Source organism: Ciconia boyciana, chromosome 13 (genome assembly GCF_034638445.1).
Source record: "Ciconia boyciana chromosome 13, ASM3463844v1, whole genome shotgun sequence".
Classification (NCBI taxonomy): Eukaryota; Metazoa; Chordata; class Aves; order Ciconiiformes; family Ciconiidae; genus Ciconia; species Ciconia boyciana.
This window is the reverse complement of record NC_132946.1, coordinates 3,576,964-3,594,309: the sequence shown is the minus strand read 5'-3', so window position 1 is coordinate 3,594,309 and position 17,346 is coordinate 3,576,964. Positions and strand designations below refer to the sequence as shown.

Here is a 17,346-nt window from a genome sequence, read left to right as displayed (position 1 = left end):
GAATGAGGGAGGGAAAATCTACGCTTGAATGCCTGGGGCCGCTCAGCTACAGCACACACTAAACGTGAGATGGTTTATGGCAGCAGGCTCCACTGGCACAGTGTCTGCTCTGCTCCCCGAGAGCTCACCAACAGCCCCTGCTCCCTCTGCTGCCTTCCATGCCTGATGGGAAACTCCGGGGTGCGTTTTGCTCCTGCCAGAGCTTTGAGGGATCGTATCCTGCCCACCCTATCTGAATTCCTGATTACTTGCTAATTGCTTGACACACTCTACTTGCAATGCAAGAGACGGGCTCACGTCATCCTCTGTGGTTTTCCAGGGGAGAGTGTGAACCTCTTTTTGACTTGCCTTGAAATAGATGAAAAAGAATAGAGCTCGATATGATTAATGTGAAAACTTCAGCTTGGTTTCCTGCCTTGGCATCTGGGCCTCGGTCATCTTAGCATCACTGTGCCTTGTTTTTTCGAGGGTTGGGCGCAGTGGGGGTATCTGAGGGCTGATGGTGCGGGCTGCAGTGGCCTGGGCACTCCTCTGCGAGGTCCGTCCATAATCCCCAGCCGCTGGAGACATTTCGGACATTTCGGGTTTGTGCAGCAGTCACGGAAGGATTCAGGTGGTTGCCTCGAGGCACTGCTGAGATAATACCTCAAGGGCTTCTATTCAAACCCACTGGGGCTTTTACATTTGCATGGTGGAAATCTATTCAGATGCACCATGGCTTTTCACTGAGCCGAGATGAGCGGGCCAGCTCGTCCAACTCGGCTGCGGGCAGGCGGTCGCCCATGCAGAGGGGATCAGGGGACCGGCACGGCTTAGATACAGCCCTGCAAAAAAAGTGAAAGTAATAAAATAAAAGGTAGTTTTGGTTTTTGAGCCTCGGGGCTGCAGATGCAGCAGCACGGCGGTGGCAAGGGGTGTCCTGCTGATGCCCCGGTGTCCCCAGACCCATCCAGCGTGTGCCCATGAGCTTGCGGAGGTGGATGCAATATTGGCTTCCCTGCCTGGCTCACCAGGTTTGCCTCCTGCATCCCCTGCTCTGGGCTGGATCCTGGCTGGTCCGAACAGCCCAGAGGGACGTGGCACAGGGAGGAACGTGAGGGTGATGGGAAGGTCTGTGTCACGCTGTGATGTTCAGCACATGAGGTCCCAGAGCATTTGCATCCATCATGGCACCGCAGGTGACTTTGGGATGAAGCGTGGCCTCAGGGAGGAAAAGTGAAGGGGGTCAGCGAATGCGACCGAACACGCAGGATGGAGTAACACAGGTCGGATGTATTTACCTGAGCTCTTCTGCAAGGCGTTGTGGTTGTCCCAGAGGGAAGGGACCTGGACTTCAGAGAAGTGGGACGCTTGGACAGCCAGCCCCTGCTTTTGCAGCCATTTGCCTGCCCCGAGCTGCCAGGAACACCGTCCCCACAGCCTGCCCTGAAAAAACATCATTCTGCTGTCTCCGATTTCAGCCCTGCTGCAGGCAGGGACTGGACCAGATGCACCGTGCTGGCAGGAGAGAGGAGGTGAGGCAGGGCGGGCAGGCTCGGCTCGTGCCGACTGCTGTCACGGCGCAGCGCCCTTGACATGGCTTTCGATGCCAGGAGGCCAGCCAAGGTGCAGACCCCACTGCCGAGCGCTGGCTGCCCTGGAAGGAGGAGATGGGACCCGGATTGCTGGTCATGCAGCAAAGCATCCACGAGTGAGGACTCTGACACATGCATGGCGGCAGGTCAGGGTGCTGTTTGCTTTGCCCTACCACTTGGAAAGCAAAGTACTTCCCTGAGGACCCGTGTGCCATCCACCTCACCTCCCACACCGTGCCATCCCTGCCGTCCCAGTGCTGGGCACATGGCGTGAAATCTTTCACCTGGCTTTCCTCTGTGCAGAAAGGAGAGAAAAATCAGCGCGAGAGCTCTCCCGGGGAGCAAGGGGGATGAATTCACCTTGCTGAGAGGCGAGGGAGTTGCTGGGTAAGAGGTGCCGGAATAAGCGCAGAGTGGATTAATCTGCAGTGACTTCGTTATCGCTAATCACTGGTGTAAAAGCGCACGGGGAGGTCGGGTGCTTTCGGGTGGCGTTGTGCAGAGGCAGCGCTGCCTGCGCAGGCAGCAGCAGCCGGGTCGCTCCTCTCTCTGCCTCCCAAACGCCTCCTGCGCCGGGCTCTGTGAATCAGCATTTCTGCAGTCGAAACGAGACAGCGGGGAAAGGCGGGAGGCTGTCGGGGCGTGGGGAGCCTGGCGGGGAGGAGGATGGGGGGACCTCGTTAAAAAGGGGCAGCCTGTGAGTTGAGGGTGGTCTCATGCCGCGGATCTGCAATCTGCTCCCTCTCGGTTTTTGCTCATTACCGCCGTACACCCCTCGTGCGCGGCTGCCGAGGTAAACAAGCGCTGTGAGCAATGCCTCCCCTTTTCCCTCGTCCCCTCCCTGCCGCCGGTGACGGGGGAATGTGACAAGCTGGCACTGGGAGAAGGCATGAAAGCGATGTGATCCGCTGCGGCTCCTGAGCTGAGAACCTGGGGAGATCCAGTTACAGCAACGGGGTTAGAACAAAAGAGATTTGCCTCCGGGATCAATTCCTCTCCATTTTCCGGGCTTGTGCACGTGCGTGTGCGTGCACGCGCGTAACAGCCTCCGTCTCCGGCGGTTAGCGCTGCCGGCTCTGCGGCACAAGCAGCCCGGGGCCCGGCCAAGCACCAGCTGGGCCCTTCTCCGAAGGGCTCTGACACTCCAAAATGCTTCTTTTTCCCAAAACAGGGAGAGCGGGGTGATCCCCTGGGACAGGCCTAGAAATAGCAAGGCCAGGCTTTGCAACGCTTGAAAACCAGCAGCAAAGCCGGGCGGTTGGCAGTTGCCGGAGCTCCAGCCTGTCCTCTGCCAAGGGCCGACCCGATGCGGGGCTGAGCTCCGGGTGTGGGGCTGAGAGCGGTCTCCGTGATCCGCACGGATCGCTCCCTGCTCCCCACGTGTTTCGAGGTGACACGTCCTCCCCTCCATCACATGGCTGGCCAGCGAGCAAAAACCGAACCCCTTAAAAGCCCTTTTTGCGACATAACGGCTGTGCCAACACCGCGTTAACTGAGATGCCTTTAACCCGCAGCCATGGCGGGGATGGGGGCACAGCGAACGTTTCATACGTGCTGCCGGACCAACTCGAGGAATTAGCAGGGTCCCGCACCCTGGGATGCTTCTCGCTCATTTTGGGGGAGATTTGGCTTATTTGTTTTTGGATTTTTTTTTGGCATATTGCCTTCTCTCAAATGCCGCTGGGGATGAGCCGTGGAGAGCACAGATGTGCATCCCAAGCATACCGCAACGAGGTTCCTGATTTAAGGACTGTGATTAACCTCTTTCCGACAGTTGCTAACCAGGTGCAGAATTGTAACGGGAAGAGGAGAAAGCTCAGTGAAAACAGCCAGTTTTCCTCCGTCACCTGGAAATGCACACGGATGCCATTTTCTGCCTGGAAATCAGGCAGGGTTTAGGATTTATAAAGGGCGCAGGGACACCCCGTTTTTATCAGCACTGCCCTGTAGCTGCTCTCCGGAGCCCATCTCCTCCTTTCCGGCTTGGGATCCTGCAAACAAGGCATCGATGCAGCGTGAATCCGGTGCAAGGTGTGCCGGTGTGCGGGATGACGGGCTGCGGACCGTGCCCCGCTCGGGGCTGGGCATTCAGGAGTGCTAACGAGAAACGAGGCAGAAAATCACCCTGGATTTCCTGCCCTTCATGTCATGAGTCTGAGCTGGCAGAGCACTATCCCTTGCGCAAAAAAAGCCGTGGCATCTCCCAGGCATTCCTGCGTGGGATACATGTGGGGACCATGACCTGCACGCATGGCCGTGCACATGGGTTTGCCCAGGCCAGGTTTCCGTGGGACCTTGCTCTTTGGAAAGCTGGGTATTGGGAAGAGAAAAGTGGTTTTCCATGGTTAGGCATGAAAAAGGGGAGCCATTGCAGCTTGTGTTTTGCAGTCAAAGGTTAAACAAGGAGCTGCCAAACTCGCTCATTTTCAGGAGATCTGGCATCTGTGGGACTCAGGGCTCCTCTGCCCAGGACTGTCACTGACCTCCCAGGTCTGGTCTTTGTGTGGGACACTCACAAGTGCCGTATCTCACCTCAAATACCGCTCTGGCATCATGGTCGGTTTTAGATCGACTTTGAAGTTGTCCACCGGCCGGCCAAGTGCTGCGGTGCATGTGCATGCATGGGCTTCTGCACCTTGTTTTTCAGAGAGCTGGACTTTTACTCCTGTTCCAGCCGCTGGCTGGATGGTTTTAGGACCCCCCCGTCGTACCTCCTCCCCTTTCCATCTCCCCATCTCTTAACCACAGCCAAATCCCTGTATTTTCCCCCAAAGAGGAGGCTGCAGGCTGTATTTCACGCTGAGGCGTCCCCAGGCAGGGAGCAGCGGTTGCTGGGCTCCAAACACTTTGCAGAGTCAAGAGCTGTCGTGTCCCTTGGGGGAACAGCAGGGAGAGAGCGGGACGGGGTACCGGGAAAGAGGGGCACCCCCAAAGCGGGCAAGTAAATGCGAGGAGACAGAAAAATTTATTTAAAACAATTAATAGCTACTACAACCAAGGATTTAAACTGAAACCAAAGCCTTAGGGAGGGAGGAAATGAAGTGGCTTATGATTGTTATTTTATTGCTTAATATTTTTTTAAAAAAATATGATATGCTAAATGCAAATAAGCGTTCTTACCAAGCAGGAGAGGGAGGGGATGGAAGACATGCCGGGAAAAGTGAGTGGGATCTAGGTTTTGCATCGTTCGCTGAATTACTGGCAGGTCTTTTGTAACATCTGTTAAAAATAAAACAAACATTCATTTCCATTTCTCACTGCCTGAGATGGCTTCTGCAAAAAAATTTCAACCTGTCCAGGAATTTGTCTTGAAAGTTGCCCTCCCTCTCCTCACGCCTCCTCTTCTCCAGGGGAGATTTCCTTCCTGGACTTCCCAGGGGCTCCATTAGCCCCACATTAAAGCCTTTTTACTTTGCTCTAAAACTCTCCATCGAAGTAAAAGGAATTCTAATAAACCGCTGGGAAGACTCTGCTATTCACTCTTTCCATGGAAACACGGCGCTGCCTCGGAGCAGAGTTCCTCTCGATGGAGCCTGGGTCACGTCAGGAGGAGACCAAGGAGGGATGGAGAGATGGTTTCCATTATAAGAGATCTTTTGAGAGAAATAATCACTGCTCTCCCACCAAGGAAAGCCTTCAAGACGACGGGGGCCTTGGCACGCCGCGGGAGCGGGGCCGGCCTCGGAGGGGGCGGTGGCATGAAGTGGTGATGTGCCGGGCGCTGAGAAACTCATTAAAACATCTGATTAGCGGAAACGAAGGCACCCGGTACCGATTCCTCGCTCTCGATGGGAGGGACGAGTCTGGGAGGGTGGATGGACCCGGTGCTGCGGGCAGAGGCTACGCAGGGGGCTTGGGGATGGGGACGTGGGGTGCGGCAAGGGACGGGGTCGTGGGAGGACATCGGTGGCTCCTCGCCCAGGGCCATGCTGCACCGACCGAACATCACACCAGGCAAATACAGTTTTCAAGGCCAAAAAAAGCCTGTTTGCTCTGGGAGGGGGTTTCTGGCTGTTCCCTGGGTCCCAGGCGGGAGCCGGTCCGAGGAGGTCAGTGCGATGGCCTCCCTACCTAAAGTGACTGCGATATAATTAATTTTGAGCCCCCTCGCAGGCACAATCGTCCCGAGTGTTGCCGCTCCGACACCGTGCTGCAAGATGAAGGATTTTTTTTTTATTTTTTTTTTTTCCAAGCATGAGGAAGCTCGTTAGAAATAGCCCGAAGGGCAAAGTTAGGAAATGAAAATCCATCGGATCCGCTCGGAGCCGGTGCACGGTGCTTGATGAGAGTTGAGGCAGGGCTGCCTGCTCCCTGCCCGCAAGGAGCCACGAGCACGGGGCGTGTGGCACAGGGTGCGAGGTGTCACCCCAGCCAGGGGACGAGAGCAACCCATTGGGATCGTCGGGAGCGGGGCTGGGGGAATCTCAGCCAGGGAGAGGGATGAGAGGAAGAGGAATGAGGAAGAGCCGGCTCAGAGCATCCCGCATAGGCGCCGGGGAGGTCCCGGGGACCCCGGGCCAGGGGAGCACGGCACGGCCGGGCGGAAGGGGAGGCTGGAGGGGAAAAGCTCCTATTTCTCAGCATGGAGGAGGAAGCCTTATCTTTGTAGGTCGCAGTGGTGAGACGCTGAGGGAGCCGGAGTGCCTTTGTTTTAGCAGCTCCAGAAATGACATTGCAATGAGTCATTATTTTTTAGCCCCCCCCCCCGGCGTAGGAGGTGGGGGTTTACTTCCAGGGAAGCCTCCGACTTTGGTCAGCAAGGTGAGCCCTGTCCTCACGGTGAGGAAGATGGGCTTTTCGATGCCGGTCGCGCTGGGTTTGTGGTAGCTTGGGGTGAGATCTGCTCTGCAGAGGCGGCCGGTGAACGGACGGGGCACGGGGCCGTATCCACACCCATGGCAGGGGGCTGCGTGCCACACGCGGGGATGCTCTGGAGCCAGATTTCACCAAGAGGATGGAAACTTTCCCATCCGCGCAACTGCGCAGCAGCATCCTCTACGAGCTCAGAGGCTTTAACAAGTAAAGTTAATTGCTGTGATAGGTGATGCTCTCCCACCCAGCCGGCGGTTGGGCTGAGACAGACACGGCCATGTCATGCAAAATGGAGGCGACGTGGGTGCCGGCACCTCAGAAGTGCCGAGAAGTCAGGAAATCAAGCCTTTGTGAACCCATAAATTGCAGAACTATGAAGCTGCCGGAAAAATCACAGCATTTAAAAAACAAAGCGTTTGGTGGTGATTTAATTTGCATATGGGCCTCGTGGGGGCTTGTGGTTTCAACCTTTCTCCTCGCCACGGTGAGGTCAGGGCTTAAGGAGAGCAGGGCTGAGGTTCTCCTGAAATCACAGGACTCCCAGAGGCAGGGATTTCAAATATACCAGAGCCGTTAAATGACCCGGATGGACCAGATCACTCAATTTATGGGACGGTAGTGTAAAAATAACAAATCCTTTAGCCTTCTCTCAGTCCCAGAGGAGAAACTGGGGGTGATGCCCGTGGGGTATGTCCCACCTTGGCTTTACTAGGGCGGCAGTCACAGCCCGTGGTGCCAAATGGCGGAGGAGCTCTTCCCTGTGAAGGGCACGGGGGATCGGTGGTTATGGGGGATAAATACCGAATCCCCGGAGAGCCATGAGGTCCTGGCTCAGTTTACCATCCTGCAGAGAGGCACGTGTGAAGTCGGAGGTGGCCGGGAGCGTGCTGTGGTGTATTAGCTATAAACAGCCAGGCTGGGGCTGGGATGGGGATGAGGGTGAGGATAAGGATGGGGATGAGGGTGAGGAGAAAGGGGACAGGGGAGATGAGAGCAAGCGGTCTGCTTTGGCAGATGCTAGGTCCCCTTACGAGGTTTGGTCTGTTTTGCAGCTCGATGCCTGCTATCTCGAGTAATTAACAGGGAAAAGAGAGGGCCTGGTTATCCATCCTTCAAGAGCAAGGGGTTGAATTGAAAGGCAGCACCTTGGAAGTGGATCAAATAGCTCTCCAGCCCCCCGCGTACGGCTCGGAAACTTGCTGCCGTGCTGCGTTATCAAGGTGAACAGCTTTAGTTCAATTAAAGAGAGGTTCAGAGCGGAGTCGTGGGAGGAGGCAGGGCTGGGTGTTTGCACCCTTCGGGCAGGAGCCAGCACGCACGGAGCTGCATGGCAGCGACCCCGGCCAGCCCGCACGGGCACGGCTGGCAGCCGGACGCGGGTGTCCCGGTGTGCCAGGGCCACCAAAGCCCTCCCTGGCAGGCAGCGCTGCGCGTCTCTTCACGAGGGGACCAGCTCCCCCTCCTCGCCTCTGCACCGGATTTTATTTACCCCTTGGAAAAAGCAGCGTGTGAGGAAGGATTGCTCTTTGTTACCGTCTCCCTTTCTCCCCCCCCAAAAAGAAACCCCCCAAAAGCAGTCGATCCCGGCGATGAGCTACTGTCAGCTCCCCGTGCACCTAAATCCCCGCAGATGCATGGCCCTGGGAGCCCACGCGCCTGTATTTTTCCTGCCGGTTGCTGCCTGGGCTGCAGCTGGCTACGGCGCGCAGAAAGCTGCAGGTGTGATTTGTTCATTTGCCTCCACCCCCCCGCGCTGCCTCCCTCTTGCTTTCCTTCCCCACTGCCGCGCGAGCCCACCTAGCTCATCCCACCCAGCTCATCGCGGCGGCGAGACCCGCATCCCACCCCACGCCGACTCCGGCATCTCCCCGGTGCAGCGCTGGCGGAGGGTTGGGATCGCTGGGGCTGGCGTGTGTGTGTGCGTGGAGGGGAGGGGGGGTTAATCTGATCCTACGAGGCTGGAAGAGGAAAAAAATCAAAACTATAAAGAAGGCAGCAGCCTCCTCCTTTTCCCTCTCCCCCGCTCCAGAGGATTAAGCCTACAAAAAAAAAAAAAAAAAAAAAAAGGGAAAAAAAAAATGTCTGCAGCTTTCTGTTGACCCTGCATGATGGCATTTTTGCGCTCTGTGTGCTGCCTCTGCTGATTGCTATTCCTGGCACAAACACACACACACACACGCGCGCACACACACACGCAGCCCCAGCACGGCTCACACGGGCACGGCGAGCCCACTCCAAAAAAAAAAACCCAAAACCAACCAAACCCCCCAAAAAAACCCCAACCACCCCCAAACCCAACCCAAAACCAGTGCCGTTGGCCCTCGGCGTCCCTGGCCACCCTGGTCTCTGCAGGGAGGGCCACCAGCACCCACTGCCGCTCGCCCTCTCCTCCACCCCACTTCTCACCTCGTCCCCAGCTCCACCGAGCACTTTCTGCCGGAGCCGCCCGCAGCCAGAGCCCTCCACCACTCCTACCGCTGGCATTACATTTTCAGGCTGGATGCTATAGGGCCGTTTCTAATTACCTTATATCCCCTAGTGGTCTATGAATAATGGTTAGTGAAGGAGCTCAGAAGGGCTGCTGAGAAGGGAAGCAAAAAAAAAAAAAAAAAAAAAAAAAAAGGAGAATTGTGCTATTTCTCACATTTTTTTTTCTAAGGATCTAATCTGGCTACTGTGCTCTGGAAGAGGAGGAGAGCGAGCCAGCAGGAGAGAGAGGAGAGAGCGAGGACCATCGCAGGTATTGTTGCAAGCTACATCTTTGTGCTTTTTTTTTTTTTACCTTTTTTTCTGTCTTTTTTTTTTTATTGAAGCCGCAGCAGAATTGGGGGGGTGTGGCTGTGTGTGTGCGGACGGAGCTTTTTCCGGATTTATTTTTCTCTTGTGCAACTCGTGTGCCGCTGCAATTGAATGGATGCACGGCGCCGGCATCGCGGAGTTTGGGGGGGGGGGGGTGTACGTACGTGTGTGTGTGTGTGTGTGTGTGTGTGTCCGTGTGTCCTATTTGCAGCAGCGGCAGAGGAGGTGGGGGGGGGGGTGTTTTGCTTTTCTGGAAGTAATAAAGAAATTTGCAACCGGTCCAAAAATCCTCTAGACTTGCCGATTGATGGGTGTCTGAACAAAGATACAGCTGAGACTTGGAATATTTGTGTAAGGGATGGATTCATTTTGCTTGTCCTGACTCCTACTTTTCCAAAGTTAAAATAATAACGGGCACGGGGCTGCGAAAGCCTCTGCAGAGGGAAATCTTCCAGGGGAGGTTTATTTAATTTAGGAGTTATCCATGTGCATGGTTTTATACTTATAAAAGTTGCGGCAGTGCCGCGGTCGGGCGCCTGGCTATCCTTGCCGTTGTCTGCACGTGAGAACGCTGACTTGATGGATTTTCTTTCTTTTATTCGGTGGCTGGCGGGGCAGAAAAAAAATGGATCTAACAGATAACCCGAGGAATCGTGGGGTTTGCACATCTGGCTGCGCCTTTGGAAAGCCCCTCGGTGGGACCTTCCCCTCCCGCTCCCTTTCTCCCACGGCAAATTTTTGCCCCCAAATCCTCCGTTGACATTAATAAACAAACAAACCAGGGAATAACCGAGGAGCCCGGCAAGGGGGCTCGGAGCCTGCTGCCGGGGGGGGACCCGTGTGCTTTTGTTTTAAATAACGAAACGGCGATGATTGAAAACATATGAATAGGATGCAATGCAGAGCGGGTGTGTTACGGGGGGGGAAGAGCTGGAAAACTGCTTATACAACAGAAGCGGAGCTTGAATGAGTGTGGTGAATTGAAAGGCGAGGGGTCCGTCCCTCGCCCGGCTGCGGGGCTGCGGTGGGGGGGCGATTCCCAAAGGCAGAGGAATGGTCTTGGGGTGGGGAAACTCACTGGGGAAAAAAAAAAAACAACCCTGGAGTGAAGTATGCGATTATATCCCATCCAACTTTGCCGGCTACGGCGTTAATGGAGCTAATTGTACTCGAAAATAATAAAATCGGAGGAAAATACGCCTGTGCGTGGAGGGGGGAGATGTGTGGGGAGCAGAAGCAGGTCCCGAAACCCCATCGGCCCCCCAAAAGCGCTACCGAGGTGGGTGATATTGAGGCGGTATCCAAACGGGGCCGGATTGTGTTTATTTGGGCGGAAATAAAGATCGAGCAACTGCCCCGGGAGGGCTGTAATCCCCCGGGGAATGGCTCCGAAACCTCGCCGGTGCTGCCCTTCGCTGCCTGCCCTTCGCTGCCTGCCCTGCCTGGCCTTGCTTTTGTGTTTGTTTGCATCCAAGGGGGGAGAGAAGGGAGCCGGGGGGGCGCGAAGGCGGGGAGAAGCCGTGAGGGCGGAGAGCCGATTTAAATTGGACTTAATGGATTCCCAGGGCAGCTCTTTTAGATGAAAGTCAAAATAAGAGCCAAAGTGAATCTCAGCAGACCTGTCTGTTGCATTAGAGATGCAGCCTTCCTCTCCCTCCCTCCCTCCCTCCCTTTTTTCTTTAAAAGAGAGGGGGAAAAAAGTGTTATCCGTACAGAAGACGGTGTGGAGTTTCTCGTTCCTATAATGAGAGCTCTAATTGAAGAACTTGCAGCCTCTTGGGAGAGTCTTTACTGATCGCTGCTTTTGTTATTCATGCCGCGTTCTGTTTTCTTGGGGTTTCGGGGGGGCTGGCGCAAGTCTGGCTGCATCGGGGTCGGGGTGCGATGCTGTGTGCACCCCAAGCTGGCTCCGCGGGCTGCCGGCAGGTAAGACCCCCCTGGTCCCCGCCGTGGGGGCCATGCCGGGGTCCCCCGGGGAGGCTGGGCGGCTGGTGCTGGCTGTGCTGTGCCGGAGGAGGAGATGTGCGGCTAAACCCCCCCGAGAGCCGCGGGGTGAGACGCCGCAGTCTGCTGCGGGTGGCTCTCATCCTCGCAGGACCCCCTGCGCTGCGGGACGGATCCTGCCCGGCGTGGCGCACGGGGATGGCCGGCGGTGACGGCGCAAAGCAGAGCTTGCGCTTCCCGCCTGGGCTTGCCGCAATAGCGGGGAACCCCACGCGGCTGCGGGGTGCCGTGGGGTGCCGTGGGGTGCCGCAAGCCTGCTCGGTGCAGAGGGCACAATGCAGCCCCGCTGTCACGGCTCTCCTGGCCCACAGGGGTCCGGGGTGGCTCTCTGCAGCCGGAATGTCACCTGGAGGGGACAGGCGTCGTGCCAAAGCCACGTGGATCCTCTGCCCGCCCAGGGTGCAGAGTGCGACATGGCCACTGAGCCAGCAGGACCTGTGCTGGGCAGGAGAGGTGAGGGTCCCCCCTCTCCTGCCTTTTCCATTGCCCACCAATTTGGGACGGGGACGGGCAGGGGAACCGGCAGATGGGGCTCTCCCCATAGGGTTCTTGTCACCCCCACTCCCAGGCCCCCTTGGGGGGCCAGTGTCTCTGTGACCACGGGGAGGTGGTGGCTGTCCCCAAGCCCCGTGTCCCCACGTGGTCCCACGGCGATGCTGTGTGTGGCAGTGGGCTCGTTTGATGCAGCCGAAAGCTCCTGGGGGGCAGGTCCCTATTGCCCCCGGGTCCCTCTCCCATCCATGTAGAGCTCCCATCCATGAGCTCTACATGGATGAAAACAAGAGCCACGAGCCCTGGGGTTGCTCTCGGTGGCATTTGGTGGCTGCGGGGCTGAGTCTGGCCAGGGAAGAGGACGCGTGAGCAGGACAGGGCTCCACCAGCCCATCGGCTTAGCGTGGAGGCAAAGCAGTTAACCTGGACATCTGATCTCCCCGAGAATTGTGTATTGACCCTGACAGCGATGCATCAGGAGCGACAGACTCTCCATCATCAATCCCTCTCCTCCCATCACCAGGTGTCGACACTGACGGTCGCGGAGCCGGCTTTAATTTCAGGCTGCTGGCTCCAGCGCGTAACACTTAGCCATGGTCCCAAGGTGCCGCCAGGCTTTGCAAACACCTCCGCGGGCAGGTTGCCATCCCCGTTTTGCGGCAGGGATGGCAGTTGCTGGGGGTGGCCGGCTGAGCCGGGGATGGGGCTTACGGAGGACCTGGGAGTCCTGGCTCCCAGGGCCATTGGGTAGGGTGGCCTCCCAAAGCGGCATCGCAGCCTTTGGTGGAGGACCCAGGAGGGCACCTGGAGCTCCTGCTTTGCCAGTTTTTGCAAGGAAAACCCTCTGGTGTGGTCGCCCCGTGCCGTCGGTGCCGAGCAGCAGAGGATGCACCTGAGCTGGGGAGTCCTGGTCCTTCTGCAGCCTTTGCCAGGTGATCTTGTCTGGCCAGGATGCCTCTTGCCCTCCCTGCCTCCGAAATGGCCACGGCCAAATCCAATGGGCACGTGGTCACATGTGTGTGCCACCCCATGGAGACCTGATGGGGAGGGTGCTGTTTTTCTTGGGTGCCTTGATTTTGGGCAGGATGAAGCCACTGGCGGGGGCCGGCTGGCACGCCGCCTCTCCTCCTTCCCAGCATCTTGAGATTTCCGAGACGCATGCAGCCAAGCTGAGGCTGAAAAAGCTGCTTGTGGTTCAAGAGCATCTCCTCGACGGAGGAGAGAGGAAGGCTTTTCATTCCTCCTTTTCTTTTGGAGCTAGCTGAGCTCCCCTCGACGGTGCAGGGGCTCTTCCCGCTCCCCCCTGCGAGGGAACGTTAAAAGCCAGGGGCAGTGGATATCTTGACACCCCGTCAATCTGAGCCTTTTACAGCAGCAGTCTCTGAAGGCTGGCACTCTGCTGCACAGAAGAAAACAAGTGAGAAGAGGGGGAGAGGCAGGAGCAAGCCTTTGCAGCCGGCAATCGATAATTGTAGTGTCAGTCACTGCCTAGGAAGTTCCCGCATCCCCACTGTTGCTGGCGGCGGGGGGAGAAGGGGAGGGCGAGAGCTCGGCTCTGCCCCGCACAGCGTCGGGCACGGGGCAGGGAGCGATCGCGGAGGGCGAGAGCCCGGCCCTGAGCAGCAGCCTCCCGCTGCATTACTCACCACTTGATGTAGCTTGAACCTTTCAACTCCCTCCCCTTGGGGATGGAGTGGGCTGGGCAGAAGGTGTCAACAGAGCAAGGGGAAAGCGCTCTGCTTTCTTAGGTTTGAGGGTTTTTTTCCCCCTTTCCTTCTTTTTTTTCTTCCCCACCCCGCTCTGTGTGCATTTTGGGGCTCTAATATTCTCCAAAAAATAGAAAAGACACGCAAAAAAAAAAAAACCCAACCCACCTCCCCCTCGTGTGTCTCTGTCTTAGCAAAAGCCAAGGCAAAAGATCAAGGAATTCTTCCTTTTGTGCAGCTTTCAAGACCAAAGATGCGCTGGTGAAAAGGGGAGGCTCAGAGTACCAGGCACACACAAGTGTTAAAGGAGAGGCTTCCCTTTTGTCTCCAAGGCGATCAGCCGGCGAAGGGATCCGCAAATTAATTAAAAATTGCTCTGTCTTGATTGAGTTATTCCTGCTCGCATCCCACCTGCCTATCAAAACACTAGGAATGGCAGGAGGAAATTCCTATTTCTTTCCCAAACAGCTCAGACATGTACTACGGACTGGCTCGCTCGCCTTTTATCCCAGGCAGCAAAGGAAATAAAAAAAGGAAGGGCTGGCGCGCTATCCGAAGAGATCTCTCCCGGAGGATGCGTCCCTCTCCTGCGCTAACAAATGCTGTGTTATTTGGATGATTCGGAAGAAAAATGAACAGATTTACACGTCACGCATGGGCCAAATTGTGGTTGTAGCTCCATGAAGTTGATGGAGATCCATCGGAGATTAATTTGGCCCAAGGTCTGGTGCTTGCTCCACGGGGAATAGGCTGGATCTCTGCCTTGGTTGAAACAAGAGTTATTCAAATGGGTTTGTTGTGGCTGCACTATGCCCAAGTGGTAGAGCCAAGCAAAAATCCCAACTGGTTGTATCCCTTGTTCCAAAGCGCCATAAATATGCCTCGATCTGTCAAGTCGTGCACAATCGCTACCGCATTTAACCGCCGCGAACATTTTAAGGGGGTAGATTTATACGTAGAGGCTGTGCAGAAGTCTCCCTGTGTGCTTTGCTAAGAGGCTTGAACTCCGTCCCAGCGTCCTGATGCGGGGAAGCCTTTCTCCCCTCCCGTTCATGGGATTTCCACCCAAACAGAGCCTGCGCCAGGGCCGAGCTCAGCCCGAGCCCAAGAGAGCCTGGCTCCCCATCGCCGGCTCGGCTCGTGCCCACGCAGGGCTTGGGCTCTGTTCTCGTTTGGGGGAGCATCGTCAGTCAGTGCCTCCAAGCTGGATTCGGGGGGCTGGTTTGCTGCTTTGCAGTCAGACCTTGCTTCCTCCGCTTTATTGTCATCTCCGCTCTTAGTCACCGCTCGATGCCTCACCAGGGGACACCGCTCCTGCTGCATTTATGGCAGCCACTAAAATTGGCGCTCGGTGCTTGTGCCCAGGCAGGGAGGGACATTGAGCATCAGGGAGGCTCTGCCCAGCTCCGTTACGGTCCTTGACATGATGTGGGGTGTGCAGAGGAGCTGCAGGGCAGGTCAGTCACCGGATGGGTCCCCTGTGCCGGGGACGGACCTCTGGCTCCGCTGGGTCCCATCCAGCTTGTGCCGGGAGGGGATACATGAGCGGTGCTGGAAAGGAGCGGCACCAGCCATGTTCTCAGGTGGAGACGGCCGGCACGTAAATGAAAATGAGATGCTCAATAAAGTAGGAAAGAATAATTAAAAACGTTCACGGCTGCTGGCTCGCAAAGGTGTGAGCACTCAGTGATCCAGCGAGGCACGGCCGCCCCCCCCCCAAACACGGCGTCCTTCAGCTTGGCTGTCGCTGGGTAAACCCCCACACCTTCTCGTCCTGTAATAGCGTGTCCTTCACCATGCCTGTCGCTGTATGATCTATAGAACAGGGCTGGCCTGTTCATACCACCGCCTTTCACCAGGCTGGCAACTGGATTCTCCGGAGGAGACTCTAGTCCTATCGTAGCATGTCCTTCACCGTGACTGCTGCTGCACGAGAGGCACGGCGGCGCGGGGCTCTAATACCTTGTAATTCACTGTGACTGCTGTGGCAGGACCTGTACGGTGCTGCGCTGCGGCAGCCCTTCAGACCCTTTGGCTTCTGCATCTGCTCTCTGCCTTCAGAGCGAGTGCTGGGTGGGAGGGGACTCGTGGGGGGGGGACCTTAGAGGTACCCCGGGCTCGGAGCCTGCTTCCTGGCTCCTGGCGGGTGCGGGGAGGGCACGGAGCATCCCTGGGGCACGGTCCCATCCTGCCTTCTGTGTGGTTTGCAGGGTGAGGTCCCTGCGGGGAGGGGGTGCGGGGGGCCAGACCCTGCCTAGGAGGGGAGAAATCCACGTCCGAGTGTGCCAGGGTGAGAAATGGCCCTTAGATGCAAGGAAAGCATCCTTCCTCTGGGTGGTTCTCGGGCAGCGTAATAAATGTCAAAAGCCCAGCACGCACAAAGGAGAAGGGGACATTTGGCTACCAAGTGCGTTTGTTCCAGGAGCTGATTTACTTTGAAGACTTAAAGGGTTCTCCGATGCTTCCCTCTTCGCTGGTTAACCTTGTTCCTTTGCCAGTTAAACAGAAATGCAGCCGCCATCAATAAAGCCCTTCTGGAGGCTCCGCCGTGGACATTTGCTGTGGCGTTCTCCTCCCCAAGCGCTCCCGTGCGGAAGTGCCGCACCGGACATCGCTCCCTCTTCCACCGATCCGGTTTAGCTCCTCCGTGGGCAGAAGGCGGCTGTACCCATCAGCTTTTGCTGCCGTGATAAAGCGAGGGTCCCACGAGGGGCGAGGGTCCCACGAGGGGCGAGGGCTTGCCGGCCAGGCGATGGAGATCCCCAGCGCTCACCGCTTCCCCTCTGTGCGCAGAGGAGCCGGGAGCTGCGGTGCCGCGGTTGTGCTCGGCACAGGGTGCGGGCGACTGCGGCTCAGCCAGGAACCGGATTCAGGGCTGTTGCTTTGTGTTGCTGGGTTTTCTTTGCAGGGGAGGCGATGCAAAGCCACGCTGGGAGGCTGGAGCCTGCAGGAAGAGCGAGAATGAAGGAGAATGTCCTTGGAGGCCTCCCGGGCTGGGAGAAGGGCACGTTCGGCGGCAAGACGGGCGAGGGGGCAGATTTTCGGAGCCGGCACTTCCCTGCAGCGCGATGCTCAGCAGCGAGTGCCAGCGTGCGGCATTGCCGGAGGAGCCATCAGCCTGCCGATGGGAGCCCGCGCTCCAGTTTTCTGAAAGACGGGGGTTGGCATCTCCCATTTCGCTCCCGTGCAAATGGAGAGCGACGCCGCTGCTCCTGCTTGGACTGGAGAAGGAGAAATTTGGCCCGGTGGCTTTTCTTCTTCCCACTTCTCCCAGCAGCCTGGGCTACATATCTGCAAACAGCTGTAAGAAGAGCAGAGATCATTAGCTGGAAGGATCAGATGAGATAGTTTCTTAAAAGGATTGTCTGATTTCTGTATTGATCAGCCTGATTTAAAAGGGGGAGTTGGGTCAGAGGGCATAAATTATCATTGAAGGAGGGGTGAAGGCCTCAAAGGCTGTGCTGCACTTAGCTGCAGTGCTGAGGAATGTGTCTCTTGGTAGGGACGTGCATAGCTGAGCGCTGTGGCTGCCGGCCAAGTTGGGTCTCCTCTACGCTGAACTGGGAACCGAGTCAAGGGAAGTGCATTTAAACTTGGTTAAAGAGCCTCTCTCCGCCAAACTGGTTTCTGCAGCCCCCGCCGGTATTGCAGGGGGGGTGTTTGGGGTCATAGGGGGAAGGGGTGCAATGCGTGGCCCTGCTTGAAATTTGGGGTGCGGTGGTGGGTTGGGGGAGCTGTGGGGTCCCCCTGACTGCGAGCTCCCTCCCTCCCTGGGGAGAGGATGCTCTCGCCCCGCAGAGACCTGCGACCTCTCCCTGGCTTTCCCCAGGCTCCCTGTGTGGTCTCCAGTGAGATGTTGAACCACGGGAGGTTTCTGCCTCCCTGGCTATAAAATGAAGCTAATCTGCAACCTGAGGTTGCTGCTTTCCCCGTTCTTGTGATCGCTCCCCGGGGCTCCC

At 57.0% G+C, this 17,346-nt stretch overlaps 1 protein-coding gene across 3 annotated transcripts in view; it reads left to right on the top strand.

Annotated features, from left to right (window-relative positions):
• RAI1 (retinoic acid induced 1) overlaps positions 1-17,346 on the top strand; it is a 78,889-nt gene that overhangs the window by 26,890 nt on the left and 34,653 nt on the right. The window contains exons 2-3 of one of the 3 annotated variants that reach the window (XM_072877872.1): positions 7,439-7,606; positions 9,046-9,126. The exons of 1 other annotated variant lie outside the window; for it this stretch is intronic. The gene's annotated coding sequence lies outside the window, so the exon portion shown is untranslated. The remainder of the gene's footprint in view (positions 1-7,438; positions 7,607-9,045; positions 9,127-17,346) is intronic. One more of the 3 variants, XM_072877871.1, reaches the window with a different exon arrangement.